The sequence below is a fragment of the Leopardus geoffroyi genome, chromosome D3, assembly GCF_018350155.1.
Source record: "Leopardus geoffroyi isolate Oge1 chromosome D3, O.geoffroyi_Oge1_pat1.0, whole genome shotgun sequence".
NCBI lineage: Eukaryota > Metazoa > Chordata > Mammalia > Carnivora > Felidae > Leopardus > Leopardus geoffroyi.
In genome coordinates this window covers 43,927,220-43,945,464 of record NC_059339.1, presented here as the reverse complement: position 1 = coordinate 43,945,464, position 18,245 = coordinate 43,927,220, and the positions used below count along the sequence as shown (strand labels likewise).

Genomic DNA, 18,245 nt, shown 5'->3' with positions numbered 1-18,245 from the left:
GTGGTAAGCCATTAATGCTAACTTAAAAATTTTTAACTAACATTTTGAGTTAAAAGAAGGCTTCTCAGCATGTATCCAGAAAAGCACAGCTGCAAATCAGTAATGAGACATCCCAATACAGACAATTATTTATGGTGAATAGGCTTTAGAAATCTGAGGCCACCCAACCTAAAGTTAGATTCTGTAGTTTGTATTATAAAATCCTCCATTTGTAAAGTTTAAATAGGATGAAAACACTATGAGGTTGCTGCTACCTTTCCACAAGAGACAACAGTATTGGGTTTCTTCACAGAATTCCTGCCTGTCTTCACTTCAAATAAGTATATCTGATTTTTCTTTTTTTTTAAGTATGTTCAGGGCACCTGGGTTGCTCAGTCGGTTAAGACTCTGACTTCAGCTCAGGTCATGATCTCACGGTTTAGCCTGTGGGTTCGAGCCCCACGTTGGGCTCTGTGCTGACAGCTCAGAGCCTGGAGCCTCCTTTGGATTCTGTGTCTCCCTCCCTCTCTGCCACTCCCTGCCCCCCAACTCACACTCTGTGTCTCTCTCTCTCTCTCTTAAAAATAAATAAAACCTTAAAAAAAAAGTATGTTCAGCAAAATATCAGAGGCCATAATATAGAACTTAAAAGGTAATAGTAACAAATGATAGGTTCGCCATATAAGGAATCTTCCAAAACACAACTAAAAGGAATTATATAAAAGCCAATTTTTTTTTTAATTCTGAAGTTATTTGTGTTTATTTTAGTTCAAAAGCAGTAGAGGCTTTCCAGGACTTTATCCTAAGTAAAGAATTAAAAAAAGGAAAAAGGAAAGGAAAAGCTATATGCATAAAATTATTATTATTATATCATTATTTTTAACAACAGAAATCCTGAAATAGCTCAAGACCTCCCAAAACAGGGATATGGTAATTAGTGCATGACATATGTACCCTATGAAGGATTATGTAACTATCAACAATAATTATGTAACATATGGGGAAATGGCTAGAATAGTGTTTTATAACCACAGTGCTAAACTATGTAATAATGACAACTATGCATCAATATATAAATATATGAATAAGAATGTAAAAAGGCAAACAAAAAATGTACTATGAAAGTGGGATCTTCTATAATATTTGCAAGGTGAAGGGAAAAGATCTGGGAGAAACGCATTTTGTTAATTATACAATCACAATTTTGTTTTATAGGTATAAATTTGTTGACATGAAAGGCGTCCATAATAAATTTTTAAATGAACAAAGATGTATGATATGGTCTGAGTAAATCATATTTTTGGTTTTTGCTGGTTAGTGTGGAATTTTTAAAACAAATCTATTGCTATAATTTATATGCCATAAAATATACCCATCAATAGTTCTTAGTAAATTTGTAGAGTTAAGCAACCATCACCACAATCCAGGTTTAGGACACCTCCATTACCCCTCCAAAGTTCCTTTATGTCTGTTTGCAGTCAATTCCTACTCACATCCTTTCTCCCTTCCCCACTGAACTGCTATCTCTGTAGACACAATTGTATTTTTTTATACAAGTGAAAAAATAATAAAAATAAATCAAATGCTTATGTATTCACACAGAAAAGTCATAATGGACAAGTACCAAAATTTTACGTGGTGGTCCATTTATAGATAATATTAACTAAAAATTTTTAAAATATTTTTTCTGAAAATTTTAACCAATTAACATCTATTGACTATAGAGAAGGGTTTGGGTTTTGATTTCTGGTTGGTTTTTTTTTTTTAATATTTTTATTTATTTTTGAGACAGAGAGAGAGAGAGAGAGAGAGAGAGAGAGAACAAGCAGGGGAGGGGCAGAGAGAGAGGGAGACACAGAATTCGAAGCAGGATCCAGGCTCTGAGCTGTCAGCACAGAACCTGATGCAGGGCTCAAACAAACATGAGATCATGACCTGAGCTGAAGTCAGAGGCTTAACCGACTGAGCCACCCAGGCACCCCTGATTTCTGTTTTAAAAGGATATATGAGAATTTCACAGAACTATGGCAGATTGTGCAAATGCATTTACTTTCACTTCCTACCAAAACCTAACTAAAAGTATTGCACAGGATTTTTTAAAGGCATGAATTTGTAAGGACAAAGAAGAACAGAAGCAAGGGATCACCAACAAAATTTTCAAACTGGAAAGCAGATGGATAAGCAGATGACCTCACAGCATTGAGAAAGTTGAATCCCAAGTCAAGCTTAGAAACAAGCAGTTTACACGGCAAACCACATATCTCCCCCAAAGGCACTGCCATATTAGGTTTCAGGTATGAGGATAAAGGTGACAGTAGAAACAGGAGGATTAACTGGAATTCTCTTTTAAGAATCAGATAAATCCTTAGATCCTTTCCCCAAGTCCAAGTAGGCAACTATATCTCCCTGATTCTTCAGAAAACTAGACATGCACAATTCAAAGTGGGGGTACCATTCTACAAACAGGGAAATTAGGTGAACATTTTGTTAACTGAAAGCAGAGTCCACCTACTTCCAAACTTCTTCTCCAACCCAGTTTCTAGAAAGATGGTAACCAGTCCTATACCATCAAGGGAGGAAGTCAGAAGATTTCACTCTGGGGAATCTAACCAGTTCAAGATGAAATATTTCACAGTGAGCTTTTCTTAGTGAAATGGCCCATAAGTAGCAAGTCTCACCATGGGATCACAGCTTCTTATCATCTTTATGGGGCACTGCTCTTAAATAAGAACAGGCAGCCAGAATCACCAAACAACCTCAGAATATCTCAAACACAGACTATAGTGATCAAAATAGACAAACAAAAAGCAACTTGGAGAAATAGAGACTCTGAAGGGAGAAAAAAGTGTGTTTAAACATTCATTTCATAAATATATTCAGAGATAGAATAGAATACATGCATAAAACAGTAACAAGTGGCTATGAAAACATACTTTACTCAAATTAGTTCAAAATTTATATCCACACAAAAAACCTGCACACAAATGTTTATAGCAGCTTTATTCATAATTGCCAACACTAGAAGCAACCAAGATGTTCTTCAAAAGTTGAATGGATAAGCTGTGCTACATCCATACAATGGAATATTTATTCAATGATAAAAAGAAAAAGCTATCAATACATGGAGGAAACATAACTGCATATTGCTAAATGAAAGAAGCCAGTTTGAAAAGACTTCCTAACATATGATTCCAACTATATAACATTCGGGAAAAGGCAAAATTATACAGACAGTAAAAAGATCAGTGGTTTCCAGTGGCTTGTGGGATGGAAGGATGAATAAGTGGAGCATAGGAGATTTTTAGGGCAGGCAGACTATTTTGTATAATATGGTAATGTAGATACATGACATTAAACATTGGTTAAAATGCATAGAACTCTGCGTTCTGCTGTGGGGAGCCATTGAGGACCAGCAGCCAGGGCTCTGCACTACCCTTGTTACCCTATGGCCGTGGGCCTCAACAAGGGCCACAAGGTGACTAAGAACACGAGCAAGCCAAGGCCCAAACACTGCCCGGGGCGCCTCACCATGCACACCAAGTTCATGCGGGACATGATCCAAGAGGTGTGCAGCTTTGCCCCATATGAGCGAGCAGCGAACCATGGAGCTGCTCAAGGTCTCTAAGGACAAGCACATTCTCAAGTTCATCAAGGAAAGGATGGGGACACACGTCCATGCCAAGAGGAAGAGAGAGGAGCTGAGCAATGTCCTGGCAGCAATGAGGAAAGCAGCAGCCAAGAAGGACCGAACCCCTCCCCTCTGTATGTAATAAGGCCTTTTTGGAACTTGGGTGGGGGGGGGGAGGGAATCCATAGAACTGTAAGATACCGTGAATCATACTGTAAACTATGAACTTCAGTTAATGATAAGGTATCAATATTTATTCATCAATTGTAACAAATGTACTCCTCTAAAGCAAGATGTTAATAATAGGGGAAACTACAGGGAAGGGTACAGAGGGATATCTTTGAACCCTCTGTACTTTCTGCTCCATTTTCTGTAAACCTAAAGCTGCTCTAAAAAAAATAGTCTGTTGTGTAAAACAAAATAGCCAATAAAGTATTCTTTTAAAATACTGCTAAATTAGCAATGAAATTGGTATTCTTACGTTACAGGGGGAACTATAAATTCAAAGATCTCCTTTGGGAGATCATTATGCTACTATGTCTTTAAAAGTAACTTTCAACTGAGCAATTTTACTTTTAGAAATCTACCATAAGAAAAAAGTACAGGGGCGCCTGGGTGGCGCAGTCAGTTAAGTGTCCGACTTCAGCCAGGTCACGATCTCGCGGTCCGTGAGTTCGAGCCCCGCGTCAGGCTCTGGGCTGATGGCTCAGAGCCTGGAGCCTGTTTCCGATTCTGTGTCTCCCTCTCTCTCTGCCCCTCCCCCGTTCATGCTCTGTCTCTCTGTGTCCCAAAAATAAATAAACGTTGAAAAAAAAATTTTAAAAAAAGAAAAAAAAAAAGAAAAAAGTACAAAGTATGGTGGGGAGGGTCTGTAAGCACCAAGTAAAACATTGCATCTCATCTAAATTATCCATTGGGTAAATGGTTAAGTAAATTATAGTATAGCATTAGGTGGCATCGGTCTGCTTTAAACAATTATAATCATAATTATTTAGTAGCACCACAGAAATACATTCATGAGAGAAACACTAATTTTATTTACTTCTTTTTTTTTTTTTCTTTTTTGAGAGAGAGAGAGAGAGCAGGAGTAGGGGAGGTACAGAGAGAGAGGGAGACACAGAATCTGAAGCAGGCTCCAGGCTCTGAGCTGTCAGCACAGAGCCCAATGCAAGGCTCAAACCCACTAACCACAAGATCATGACCTGAGCCAAAGTCACATGCTTAACCAACTGAGCCACCCAGGCACCTCTAATTTCATTTTTTAAAATGTTTATTTCTTTATTTTGACAGAGAGAGATAGAGAGTAAGCAGGGGGAGGGGCAGAGAGAGAGAGAGAGGGAGGGAGAGAGAATCCCAAGCAGGTCCTGCACTGCCATTGTGGAGTCCGATGCAGGGCTCAAACTCATGAACCACAAGACTATGACCTAAGAGAAAACCAAGAATCGGACACTTAACCTACTGAACCACCCAGGCACCCCGACATACTAATTTTAAAAGCAGAACACAGGGGTGCCTGGATGGCTCAGCCAGAGGAGCATATGACTCTTGATCTCAGGGTTGTGAGTTTGAGCCCCAGGTTGGGTACAGAGATTACATAAAGGGAGGGTGGGAGGGAGGAAGGCAGGCAGGCAGGAAGGAAGGAAGGAAGGAAGGAAGGAAGGAAGGAAGGAAGGAAGGAGGGAAGGAAGGAAGGAAGGAAGGAAGAAGGATGGATAAATGCAGAATACAAAATTACATAATAATTACAATTATGAAAAAACATTTCTGCAGTGTGAAGTCAGTAGGATTATAGATTCCCTTTTTCTATACTTCCCAAATTTTCCAAAATGTTGTATTTTATTTAAATAAGGAAAGGGTTTGAAGTGATGAGGCAAACTCTGTTGTTAGTATTATTTTAATTAAATATTGGATTTGGTAATATCTTAATGATACTTTTTTACCCAACGGAAGATGTAAACCTTGAATGATTTTTACAATAAAATATTTGTCAGAAAAATTTAGAAAAACATGGAGTTAGTTGTAGATAAGATTACTTTATAGGACATGTGTTCAGTTGTATAGGAAGTGACAGTTAGGCTATTTTAATGTTCATTAATTTTAAATTTCCAAAAGTCTTGACTTGACTTTTAAAAAAATAAAACATTGTTATTGGCATTAAGATAATCTGAATTTTAAACTATATAATTGAGGGGCACCTGGGTGGCTCAGTCGGTTAAGCATCCGACTTCAGCTCAGGTCATGATCTCACAGTTCATGGGTTCAAGCTCCTCATTAGGCTCTGTGCTGACAACCCAGAGCCTGGATCCTGCTTCAGATTCTGTGTCTCCCTCTCTCTCTGCCCCTCCTCTACTCACACTCTGTCTCTCTCAAAAATAAATAAACATTAAAAAAAACTAAACTATATAATTGATCAGTTTCTGGTCTGAGTGTGGCATACATTACCTTTTCCTTATGACATCTGATTGCCACTTTATTAATTCAAATTTGTACTTTGAAGACCATAATTTCTCTACTTTATAATACAGTGTGACAGGTGTTTTCTCTCTTGCATATTTTTGTAGCTGGTGTTGTGAATTGCTTGAGGATTAGTATTCTGACTTAAACACTTCAAGAACACTTGATACCAGAACATTTTACACCCAGAATATTTTGTACTAAGTGTTCTCAATGCCGCCAAGTACCAAGAATTCAGGTACTAGATGAAACTGTGCTCTGTGCTAAATGTAAAATTTCTGATGTTTATACTAAACTTCATATTTTGAGGAAAATGCTCTTGTAGTCTTAGTATCCTACAATCTACAAGCTTAAATGGTTTAAATACTGAATAAAAAGTCATCTGTCACAGCTACTTTGTCAGTTTCAACAGGACTCATGAATTTTTGTTGTGCTTTACCAACAGGCTCTAGAGTAAGGAGAATGTTTTTTGGTACTTCACCATCCAGCCAATTTCTTAGACTCAGTTCATTTCAGAAGATAATCTACTGATGGACTATTTATTATTTCTGCTAGGAACACCTGAATCCAAAATAAGTTTCATCCTTTCTTGTTTTCATTTATCTTTATTACTTCCATTCTCTCATACACTGACTCAACAAACTCAGTGTACTGAACACTGAAGATACAGAGATGAAACATGTGGTCCCTACTCTTAAGAAGCTCCAAATTAAATTGGGAAGACAGAGAAGTCACAGTGTATTATGGGACAGTGGTTCAGGCAGTATGACAGGGTACAGTATGGCATGGCATGGCAGGGGGTTATGGGGAGCTGAATTTTGCTATGTTCTAGTTTGAGATGACATTAGAACATTTAGATAGGTGGAAACTCTAGTAGGCACTTGATGGAGAAGTCTGCAAATAGATCTAGGCTGGGGATAGATATTTGTGAGCCATTAGCATAGAGATAATGAGACTGCCTAGGAAGAATATGTAATGGAAGACTGAGGATAGTCTTCTGTTGAAGAGGTGGGAAAATGACTGGCAGCATGCAAAGCACTTGAGGAAAAAGAAAGAGAAAAACCAGAAAAGGGTAAAATCAACAAAGAAAGTAAAGCAGGTTTTAAGAATGAATTATAACAGTCAACTGTATCATAAGTTCAAATAAGTGCAACAGGATAGAAATGGAAAGAAAACACTGAGTGTAGCAACTTGGCCAGGGCACCTTCACAAGCCTCACAGGAGACTCAATCATATGACACTGTGAGGAAAGAGTGACAAGGAGAGAATGTGTTCAAAAAACTGGGCTGTGAAGGGAAAGAGAGATGTTCAGGGACAGCTGGTGAGGAGTATAAGGCCTAAAAATATATCAAAGAGCTTTCTTTCTTCCTTTTCTTTCCTTTTTTCCTCCCTCCTTCCATCTCCTCTCTTTGTCTTTATCTCATTTGTCTTTTTCTTTCTTTCTTTCTTTCTTTCTCTCTCTTTCTTTCCTTCTTTATTTCTTTTCATCTCTTATTTTTCTCTTCCTGCCTCCTTCCTTTTCTTCTCTCTTTCATTTTTGTGGAAAGAATAGAAATTAATTTGTAAGCTATAAGAAAGAAAAACAGTTTAGAGGCAAAATGTTGAAGATAAAGCAGTATCACAGATGCCTTCCTCACTCTGAGGAATCAGAAGAGGTTGGGACCCAGTATTTACTGCAGGAAGGCCTCCTTTTCTTCTGTTAAGTAGAAGGCAAGTTCGTTTCCAGAGAGCTAGAAAGGGAACAGGGGTGCTGAAGTAAGAGAAGAAAGTTTAGGCAGGCCAGCTGTTAGATATAATTGGGCAGGAGCTGATTTAGGATCATGTAGGATTTTGTCCATGTAGGATCATGTCCTCACGAGGACACAGTTCCTCATAGAGATGAGAGACCATAAATGTACTGTTATCAATTGCCATAGTTGTCTGAATTTCTCCAGCAAAAGTCAACAACAGGGATGAGAAAAGTGGATGGTTGGGGAGTCAAGTATTGATGAAAGCCAGAGAATGTGTCTTGAAAACACTGAAGACTCTAGGGTTTGTTTACCATGAAAGAGGTGGTGCTGTAGAGAAAGAAGAGAAAGATAGGAACACTGACCCAAAGGGAATAGGTACATAAGAAAAAAAAAAAAACAGATGCCTACAGGAACTCATGTGTAATAATTCAACCCAAGATGAGTTCAAAATGAAACAGAATGGAGTTAAGGGAGGGACCTCAAAAGACCAGCTACTCCATTTTTTGACCTCCAATCAGGACATTCCAAACCTTCCAAGGAGAAGAGATTCTATATTATCTTTCAAGACCACTGAAAGTGGATGTTCCTCTACATCAAAAGTCAGAGAACTTTTTCTGTAAAGGACCAGATAGCAAACACTGCAGGTTTTGATGTCACAATTATTCAATTCTGGATTGTAGCTCAAAAGTGGCCACAGACAATATGTAAACAAACGAGCATTAAACAAATGAGCATGGCCGTACTCCAATAAAACTTTATTTTCCAAAAAGCTGGTGGGCTTTAGTCCAGGACCAGTCTTGTTGACCTCTAGACCATTTTCTTTTGGGGAATTTGTTCTTTTTTATTGATCATAAGGATGCTTTATATACAAAGACTATTAACAGTCTATAATATACACTGCCAGTATTTTTTCTTCTTATTTATATTTTTTGTTTTGGATACTTGGGGGAAATGTAAAAGTTTAAATAAATATATTCAGGAGCGCCTGGGTGGCTCAATCAGTTAAGCGTCCGACTTCGGCTCAGGTCATGATCTGCTGGTTCCTAAGTTTGAGCCCCACATCGGGCTCTGTGCTGACAGCTCAGAGCCTGGAGCCTGGTTCCAATTCTGTGTCTCCCTCTCTCTCTGCCCCTCTCCTGCTCACACTCTGTCTCTTTCTCTCAAAAATAAATAAACATTAAAAACAAAACTAAATAAATATATTCAGGTAGTCAAATCTATCAATTTTTTCCTTGCTTTTGGCTTTATAATCATGTATAGAATGAACTTCTAAATATTTGATTAATATCAAATATTTACCTTTGTTTTTTCCTAGAACTTTTCGAGAGAATGTGTGTGTGGTAAGAACACAGACACTGCAGCTAAAATGCCAAGGTTTATAGTGCCTATAGCACTACTCATTATCTCTCTAAGTGTCTATTGCCTTAAAATTGGGGGGAAAATAGCTCCTAATTTATAGGGCTGCTGTAAGGATGGAATGAGCAAAATGTGTACAATATAATAAAAAGTGCTTAAATCAGGGTTGGACATATAACACAAGCTAAACAAATGTTAGCTATTATTAGCTTAATATCTTTAAGTCATCTGGAAATTACTCTGATTTAAAAAGTGAGATGGAGCTAGAACTCCACCCCCCCCCGCCCCCCACTTATTGAAAATCCATCGCCTACCACCTTTCTGTCAATGTTGGTTTTCATCCTTCCTTCATGAGGCATAACCAACAGTTTTAATTTTTTATCATTATTGTTCCAAGAGTGGTATTTTTTAATAGGCTTTATTTTTATCATTTTTTTGATGTTTATGTATTTTGAGAGAGAGAGAGTGAGGAGGAATGGGGGAGGGTCAGAGAGAGGAGAGAAAGAATCCCAATCAGGCTCCACACTGTCAGCGCAGAGCCACATGTGAGGCTCCATCTTACAAACCCGGCTCAGATCGTGACCAGAATCAAAACCAAAAGTTGAACACTTAATGAACTGAGCCACTTAGGTTCCCCTAAGTGTTTTTTTTTTTAATTTAAAAATAAAAATTGTATTTATATATTTGGTATTTAAGTATTTTGTTCCAAAATGTTTCTCAGCTGAAACATTTATTACATGTTGCCATCTCAAACAGTACATTCCCTTTCTTTCCAAAGTATTAACAGGGCCTTGAGATCCAGAAGCCTGGTCCTTGCCTACCTCTGTGCCTCTCCCCAGTCCCTTCCACAAGATGGCCCTGGCCTTCCTTCTCAACTCCTCCCACAGGTCAAGTACTCTCTCTCAGGGCCTTCACACACTGTGAAGTTCTCTTCCCCCAACTCTTCTCTACCTTTGTCTCACTCTTCCTTTCCATCTCAACACAGACAGTAACTCCTCAAAAACTTCCTTACATCTCCAGCATAAATTATGCACTCTGGATACTCTTTGACTTTCTAGCCCCCATCCTGGTTATTAAGTCATACAGTTATAGGGGTGCCTGGGTGGCTCAGTTGGTTAAGCGTCCAACTTGGGCTCAGGTCATGATCTTGCAGTCCGTGAGTTCGAGCCCCGCATCGGGCTCTGTGCTGACAGCTCAGAGCCTGGAGCCTGTTTCAGATTCTGTGTCTCTCTCTCTCTCTGACCCTCCCCCGTTCATGCTCTGTCTCTCTCTGTCTCAAAAATAAATAAACGTTAAAAAAAATTTAAATCATACAGTTATATAATTATAGACTAGTGTGTGTATTTGTACCTTCTTTTTGAGTAGGAACTCACTGAATATTGGTTAATGAATAAAAAATTAATAAGTATACAAGTACTACAAGTGAAATAAAAATCTCACTAACCTATTCTCCACATATGTGAAATTTAGGGTCACTCGGATTGAACTATATGCTTAATCTATTTATGAAACAAATTTTTAAGTTTTAATTTTAATTCCAGTTAGTTAATATACAGTTATATTTGAAAAAATTTTAAGGTTTTTGCCTTATAATCATTTATATATAACTAGATACTATGACTATATATGTTACTTACTTGTGAGCAGCTAGTCAAATAATCATTTATGCTGCAGACAAAAACATATACTTAAGAGTACCTGAGTGGCTCAGTCAGTTAAGCGTCTGACTTCAGCTCAGGTCATAATCTCACAGTCCCTGAGTTTGAGCCCCATGTTGGGCTCTGTGCTGACAGCTCGGAGCCTGCAGTCTGCTTCAGATTCTCTGTCTCCCTCACTCTCTGCCCCTACCCCGCTCACTCATCTCTCTCTCTCTCTCTCTCTCAAAAATAAACATTAAAAAATTTTAACATATTTTTATGAAAATTCTAAATTTTTATGAATTCAAAACCAGTTTTTTATCCTTTTAGTCTGAAATTTTACTATTATTGATACATCATTCATGCATTTATCCATTTAATCAATCATTAATCACAAGTTTGTTGATTATCCTGTAGGCATTAAGTCCTGGTGACTGAAAGATAAATTGTACATGGTCTATGCCCTCTGAAAGCTTATAGCCAAGTGACATACATGCCAACCAGTTATTGCAGCCAAGGAGCAGCACATGGAAGTAAATACAGAGGCTCCTTGTCATCTGAAGAGGTCAGGGAAGGTTTTTTGGAAATGATGGGTGTGAGACTTTATTATCCATAGTAAGCTGTCTATAAAGTAAACATAGTAAACTGTCTATAAAGAGGAATATTAGGTGAAATATCTTTAAGAAATAACAAAAGATAGTAAGTCTCACTTATTTATAACTTCTTGTGAAACTCACTTTTCACATTTATAAAGAATCTCTTTATCCATTTGTCAACCATTTCAAGACAACTAAATTTCACTCAACCATAGTGTGGCAGAGGCTGACAACATGCTCACCAAACCCACTTCCTCTCCCTGGAGACACGGCCAAACAGCATGTCCTAGTTCTCACAATGGAATGTGTCTGACATGATGGCCAAGACAGTTAAGTGTTGTGTGCCTTCCCTAAACTCTCATCCTTCTAGAGGGATCCTGGAGGCTGGAATTTGAAGATGCCAACAGAAGATGAAAGGAGCCTAGATCCCTGAACAACTGCAAGAAGAAGCACTTCACCATGTTGGACTGCAGTGCAAACAAGTAACTAATTAAGCCACTGATTTTTGGAAGATTTTATTCAAGAGGTTAGCTTATCCTAATGAATCATTCTACTGTGAGGGTAAGGTAGGCTGAGGGTAGTATGTAGTCAACCAGAATTTTATTTATTTATTTTTAATGTTTATCTGGAGAGAGTGAGTGCGTGAACAGGGGAAGGGCAGAGAGAGAGAATGGGAGAGAAGAATCCCAAGCAGTCTCCACGTTGTCAGCACAGGCCCAACACAGGGCTCAATCTCATGAACTGTGTGATCGTGACCTGACCCAAAATCAAGAGTTGGACACTTAGCCAACTAAGCCACCCAGGCGCCCCTATAGTCAGTCAGAATTTTTAAGAACATGAGTATGACAAATACCCTTAGTCCCTTTTCAAATACTCACACCCCCTTCTTCTTTACTGATAGGACCCAAATTTTGTTTGGGGTGCCAGTGCGTACAGCTCCAGGTAAAGGAGTTTGACTGATCCGATCTAAGCGCACCATGAAAACCCTATTCCTTACCTTTCTAGCCTTCTCTGCAGTGAAGGATGGCCAAGCAGCCCAGTTCAAGCTCAGGAGACCTACAGGGAGTGTCCGGCAAGGATTTCTAGAAAATATTTGCCTTTCCTAATAACAGGGGACCTGCATGGCTGGCATCATCCCTTCTTCCTCTTCTTTGACTCAAACTGGGGCTGCATTCTGAACTAATGTAACAAATTCGCCAATGCCATAAATTTGTGGGCTGATATAGAATATACATGAAAAGAACAGTACATGCCCTATCTAAAGGCATTCAAAGATAATTTTAATTTAAATATTGAAATGACAAAGGCCTCAATGGGTCCATGGATACTCAGTTCATGAAAGTTTAAATATAAAGGCCTACTAACACTAACTATTAATTTTTTGTCATTATCTATTGAACACAGAAAAACATGTTTATCTCTCATGCTTTCTTTTTTTCTTTTTTCTTTTTTCTTTTTTCTCATACTTTCTTAATGTGCTTCTTTAAATCAGTACAATATATTGACTGAGAGCTTAGGCTTTGGGGTCAGACTTCCCAGATTCAGATCCCAGCTCTGGCATCTACAGTGTGAACTTAAATGATACTAAACTTCTGTCCATTTTTTTTTTTCATTATTAAATTAGAATAATAATAGCATATGCTAAGGATGGCAATAAGAACTAAATTACACAATCAGTATAAGTACTTAGTAAAGTATTTGGCACACAATCCTTAATAAATATACACTTTATGGACTTCAAGCTGTATTACAAAGCTGTAATCATCAAGACAGTATGGTACTGGCACAAAAACAGACACTCATATCAATGGAACAGAATAGAGAACACAGAAATGGACCGACAAACGTTTGGTCAACTAATCTTTGACCAAGCAGGAAAGAATATCCAATGGAATAATGACAGTCTCTTCAGCAAATGGTTCTGGGAAAACTGGACAGCGACATGCAGAAAAATGAACCTGGACCACTTTCTTACACCATACACAAAAATAAACTCAAAATGGATGAAGGACCTAAGTGTAAGACAGGAAGTCATCAAAATCATAGAGGAGAAAGCAGGCAAAAACCTCTTTGATCTTGGCCGCAGCAACTTCTTACTCAACACATCTCCAGACACAAGGGAAACAAAAGCAGAAATGAACTATTGGGACCTCATCAAAATAAAAAGCTTCTGCACAGCGAAGGAAACAATCAGCAAAACTAAAAGGCAACTGACAGAATGGGAGAAGATATTTACAAATGACATATCAGATAGAGTTAGGATCCAAAATCTATAAAGAACTTATCAAACTCAACACCCAAAAAACAATCCAGTGAAGAAATGGACAAAGGACATGAATAGACACTTCCCCAAAGAAGATATCCACATGGCCAACTGACACATGAAAAAATGCTCAACCTCATTCATCATCAGGGAAATACAAATCAAAACCACAATGAGATACCACCTCACACCTGCCAGAATGGCTAACATTAACAACACAGGCAACAACAGATATTGGCGAGGATGTGGAGAAAGAGGATCTCTTTTGCACTGCTTGTGGGAATGCAGACTGGTGCGGTCACTCTGGAAAACAGTATGGAGGTTCCTCAAAGAATTAAAAATAGAACTACCCTTAGGACCCAGCAATTGCACTGCTAGGTATTTATCTAATGGATACAGATGTACTGTTTCGAAGGGACATGTGCACCCTAATGTTTATAGCAGTGCTATCAACAATAGCCAAAGTATGGAAAGAGCCCAAATGTCCATCAACAGATGAATGGATAAAGAAGATGTAGTATACATACATACAATGGAGTATTACTCGGCAATCAAAAAGAATGAAATCTTGCCATTTGCTACTACATGGATGCTACTACATGCTTATGCTAAGCAAAAATAGTAAGAGAAAGACAAATATCATATGACTTCACTCATATGAGGACTTTAAGAGATAAAACAGATGAACATAAGGGAAGGGAAACAAAAATAATATAAAAACAGGGAGGGGGACAAAACATAAGAGACTCTTAAATATGGAGAAAAAACAGGGGGTTACTGGAGGGATTGTGAGAGGGGGATGGGCTAAATGGGTAAGGGGCATTAAGGAATCTACTCCTGAAATCACTGTTGCACTATATGTTACCTAGATGTAAATTAAAAAAATAAATTAAATTTAAAATTTTTAAATAAATATATACTTTTGTTGTTATTACCTCTAAATTTCAGCCATACTGCTTCAAGTACTGAAATAATACATTGTCTGTGAGAGGGTATCTTCTTCCTATGGTGTACTGTGCTTTATGTTCAGGGTCTCCTGGTAAGTAAACTAAAGAATAATTAAGATGCACAGCAGCCTTTGGACTGCTTGGGTTTTAAGCAGGGTTAAAATAACATCACAGCTAAGTTGTGTTAAGTAAAGGATTACAGTCAATGACTAAGAGTCAAAGGCAGGATGTGAGGGGACACTAGAGGACACGATGGTCTGTGTGCCCTTTCCTACCCTGGGAACTCTTGGGCTTATGGACTCTGGAAGCTCCCTTCAGACAAGATGATAAAGACATGAGAGCTAGTAATGGCCAAGGTGGCCATTCCAGGAGCTGTAGTAGGCCAGGCTCCCTCTCAATACTCCATTCATCTTCCCTGTGCCTCTCCAAAATGGATTATTCACCATTACAAGGACATGGGCCATGTTTTTCTGCTTCTACATCTCTACTCATGCAATTCCCTTCCCTACAAACTCACCAGCCCATCTCTGCTCACCAAAACTCTATTCATTTCTCAGTCTAGAAATGAATACCTCCTCTTTCTACAAATACCTCCTCTTTCAAGACAGCATCTCTAGTTTTCCCTCTCAAATAGTCTGTCTGACATTTTTGAACCCTTATTGAGCTTCATTCATTCAAAAATGCATTTTCAAGTACCTACTATGACCTTGGAACCATCTCATTGTGCTGAGGGGCATGGTCTTGACTCTCTGGGAATAGTTTAATGTTTATAATAAATTGAATTTATTTGTACCTTCTCTCTTCCCCAACGGGATATGCACTGGCTCCAAGAAGAAATACTATGTAATAGAATAGCAAAAGAAAGTTCAGGTGCAGGAGAGAGAAGGAATCAAATATACTAACCATTAAACACAGTTCAGCATCAACTGTAGCACCTAGGGAACCAGGCTAAATAAAAAGGGAAACATAATGGTCTTTTATCACAACATTCTCTTAGCAGCACAGAAGAAGATACATACCAGTTCCTCAAAGCAAATAAAATTTATCTCTCACCCTAAAGTATCATATACTTCCACCCTTGGATTGTTACAGAGGTTTCAAATAATTACATTTCAATGTGGATACTGTTAAAACTAAGGCATGTATAATAGGATACAAACTAGTTCACTAAATTTCAAACTCCTTAAATATAACTAATGCATTTTATTAATAACAATAGAGACAGTAATGCTATCTTGAAGGGTAACTTACCAAAACACCATCCTAGATTGCTTTTTCAGAATTAAACAAGCTGAAATAGGATTTAATAAGGATGGACAGTCACTGTGTACATCCTACAGAGATGAATGTAACGTCTGAGGAAAGTGATAAAAGTACACTTATTTTTACACTTGCCTATTAGGAAGTTACATTGCTACTAGCAAACAATTTCCTCCTAAAATGGAGGCTGATGCAAGTTCAGCTGAAGGAAAATAGTTCACCTTCTTGTGTTGGAAGGTGGTACACTTAGAGGGAACAGTGTGGGCCTAATGGTACAGAGTTGGGGACATTGCCATACACAGTTCTAATTTCTTTCAAGAGTTTTATTTACTTCCATTCTTCCAAATACACACTTTAATCTGAATCTCTCCCATCATGTCACCTTAACCTAAAGTAAAATTCATCACCTGTCTCCCCAAAAACATGAATTGCTGTCTTTCCTGTTTCTGTCAAAGGCACCATTTTTCTCCCTGGTAGTTGGGCTTGAAAATATGGAGTCATCAATCTTCCACTCTGTTTCCTTGACTCCAAAATTCCACCAGCAATCATAGCTCTTTTCATTTTATTTATTTATTTTGCATCTCTTTCTCTTTTACTATCAACACTAATATTTAGTTCCTTTTTTCCCTAAGCCCACATTTAGACAATAGTTCAGAATCACCTTTCTAAAATACAATACTATCACATTCCTGTTCAGAAACTTTCAGTGGGCTCTTGTTACTCAATGTAGGCTGCACTTCAGAGCCTAAAATTCACCTCATGGCCATAACATGGCCTCAACTAACAGCTCTACTCCCTATCGACTTATTTCCTCCACTTCTGTACTGTTCTACCCACTGTCCCTGCATTCATTTCCAGTGTTCCTCAATGCCAAACTGCACTCTTTATCTCTCTTCCTTAGCAATCTAAGTTCGAATGTCAGGGCTTAGGTACAGTCATACCTCCTAAGTAAAATGTTCTTAGACTTCTCCACCCTTTGCTTAACTCATAGTACTCTTGTCATCTACTGGGTTTATTCAATAACTGTTTGTAGCTTTGTGATAAGATTAATTTTGTCTCACGGAATTTTTCACATTTACACTGATGGTTCATATGTAAGCATATATCTTATCTTCCTATCTAAAATGTAAGTTCCTTATATTTCCCTTTTGTCCCCAATAGACACTAAAATATATTACAGAATCTGAGAGGGGGAGCCCTTGAGATCATGTATTGCCAACTCCCACCCAGGATGGGCATCCCTTTGACATTCCTCAGAGCTGATCCTCCAGCCTTTATTGAACACTCGAGTGATACTCCTCAGCTAAATCATGAGTTCCAGTGCTGAAGAGCACTAGTTAATAGAAAGGTTTCCATTAATCTCCAAAGTACAGCTAAATGAGTAAAAATGCAAAGTATCAAACACTATGTTCTGTTATGTATGCATATACTTGCCCAGAATATCTCAGGAAGGATATATAAGAAACTGGGGTTATTTCTGGACAGGGAATTTGGGTGGCTGGAAGATAGAGATGGAAAAAGGCTTAATTTTCACTATTAGACTCTTTGGTATATTTAATGATAAATAAGTGAAATATGTTTTAAGTTCTTTCTTGTTATATACTTAAATCTTCCTGTGTTAAACTTTTATCTTGATCCTATTTATGGCTTCTGGAGCTGTTCAACATTACTCAATTATGCAGATTAACTGACATTTTAATGAACTGTTGCTAAGAATCTTGTAAATAGGCACATTCAACTAAGGTCTATTAAAGCCCTTAAAAATAACATATTCTCTTAAATGAGTTAAAAGTTGGCTGATATATGCTTTAATATGCTTAAACAATATTTTTTACATACACAATTTCCAAATCAGTTATCTTAATTGCCTCACATTGTTTCCATAGGTATTCTATTCTATTTTCATCCAAAGCAGCATAAGATACTTGTTGCCTAAGACATGTTATCCTATATATTATATGAGCAGCTTTGTGACATTCTTAATACGTGCAGTGCCCTCTTATTGCCTAAAGCTCTAAGACATGTTTAGCAGCTTTAAGGATATATTAACAGTTGCAGAATTCTATACAATCCCCAAATTTCAAAACACCCTTGAGAAGACAGGTCATGCTTAAATATTATGAAAAATTTATACAATGGATAAAGATACACTCTCATTATTATGAATAAGTATCTATCTCAGGAATCAAATAACCTATATTCTAATCCTGGCTTTTAAGTACCTCTGGACACCCAATTCCTTCTCCATCAGTAACACAGGCATGGATATTAGACTATTTTTGAAAGCCCTTACCCATCTAGCTTTCTGTTTAAGACATCTTCACCCCAATAGTATAGCACACATATTTGAGATTTCCAACTACTCACCCAATGAAAGCATCCCGCTCCCTGAGGG

At 37.9% G+C, this 18,245-nt stretch overlaps 1 protein-coding gene and 1 pseudogene across 4 annotated transcripts in view; one reads left to right on the top strand and one right to left on the bottom strand.

Moving 5' to 3' along the window:
- Positions 1-3,769, top strand: part of LOC123587477 — a 30,896-nt pseudogene extending 27,127 nt beyond the window's left edge.
- GREB1L (GREB1 like retinoic acid receptor coactivator) overlaps positions 1-18,245 on the bottom strand; it is a 283,759-nt gene that overhangs the window by 245,172 nt on the left and 20,342 nt on the right. The window lies entirely within an intron of this gene.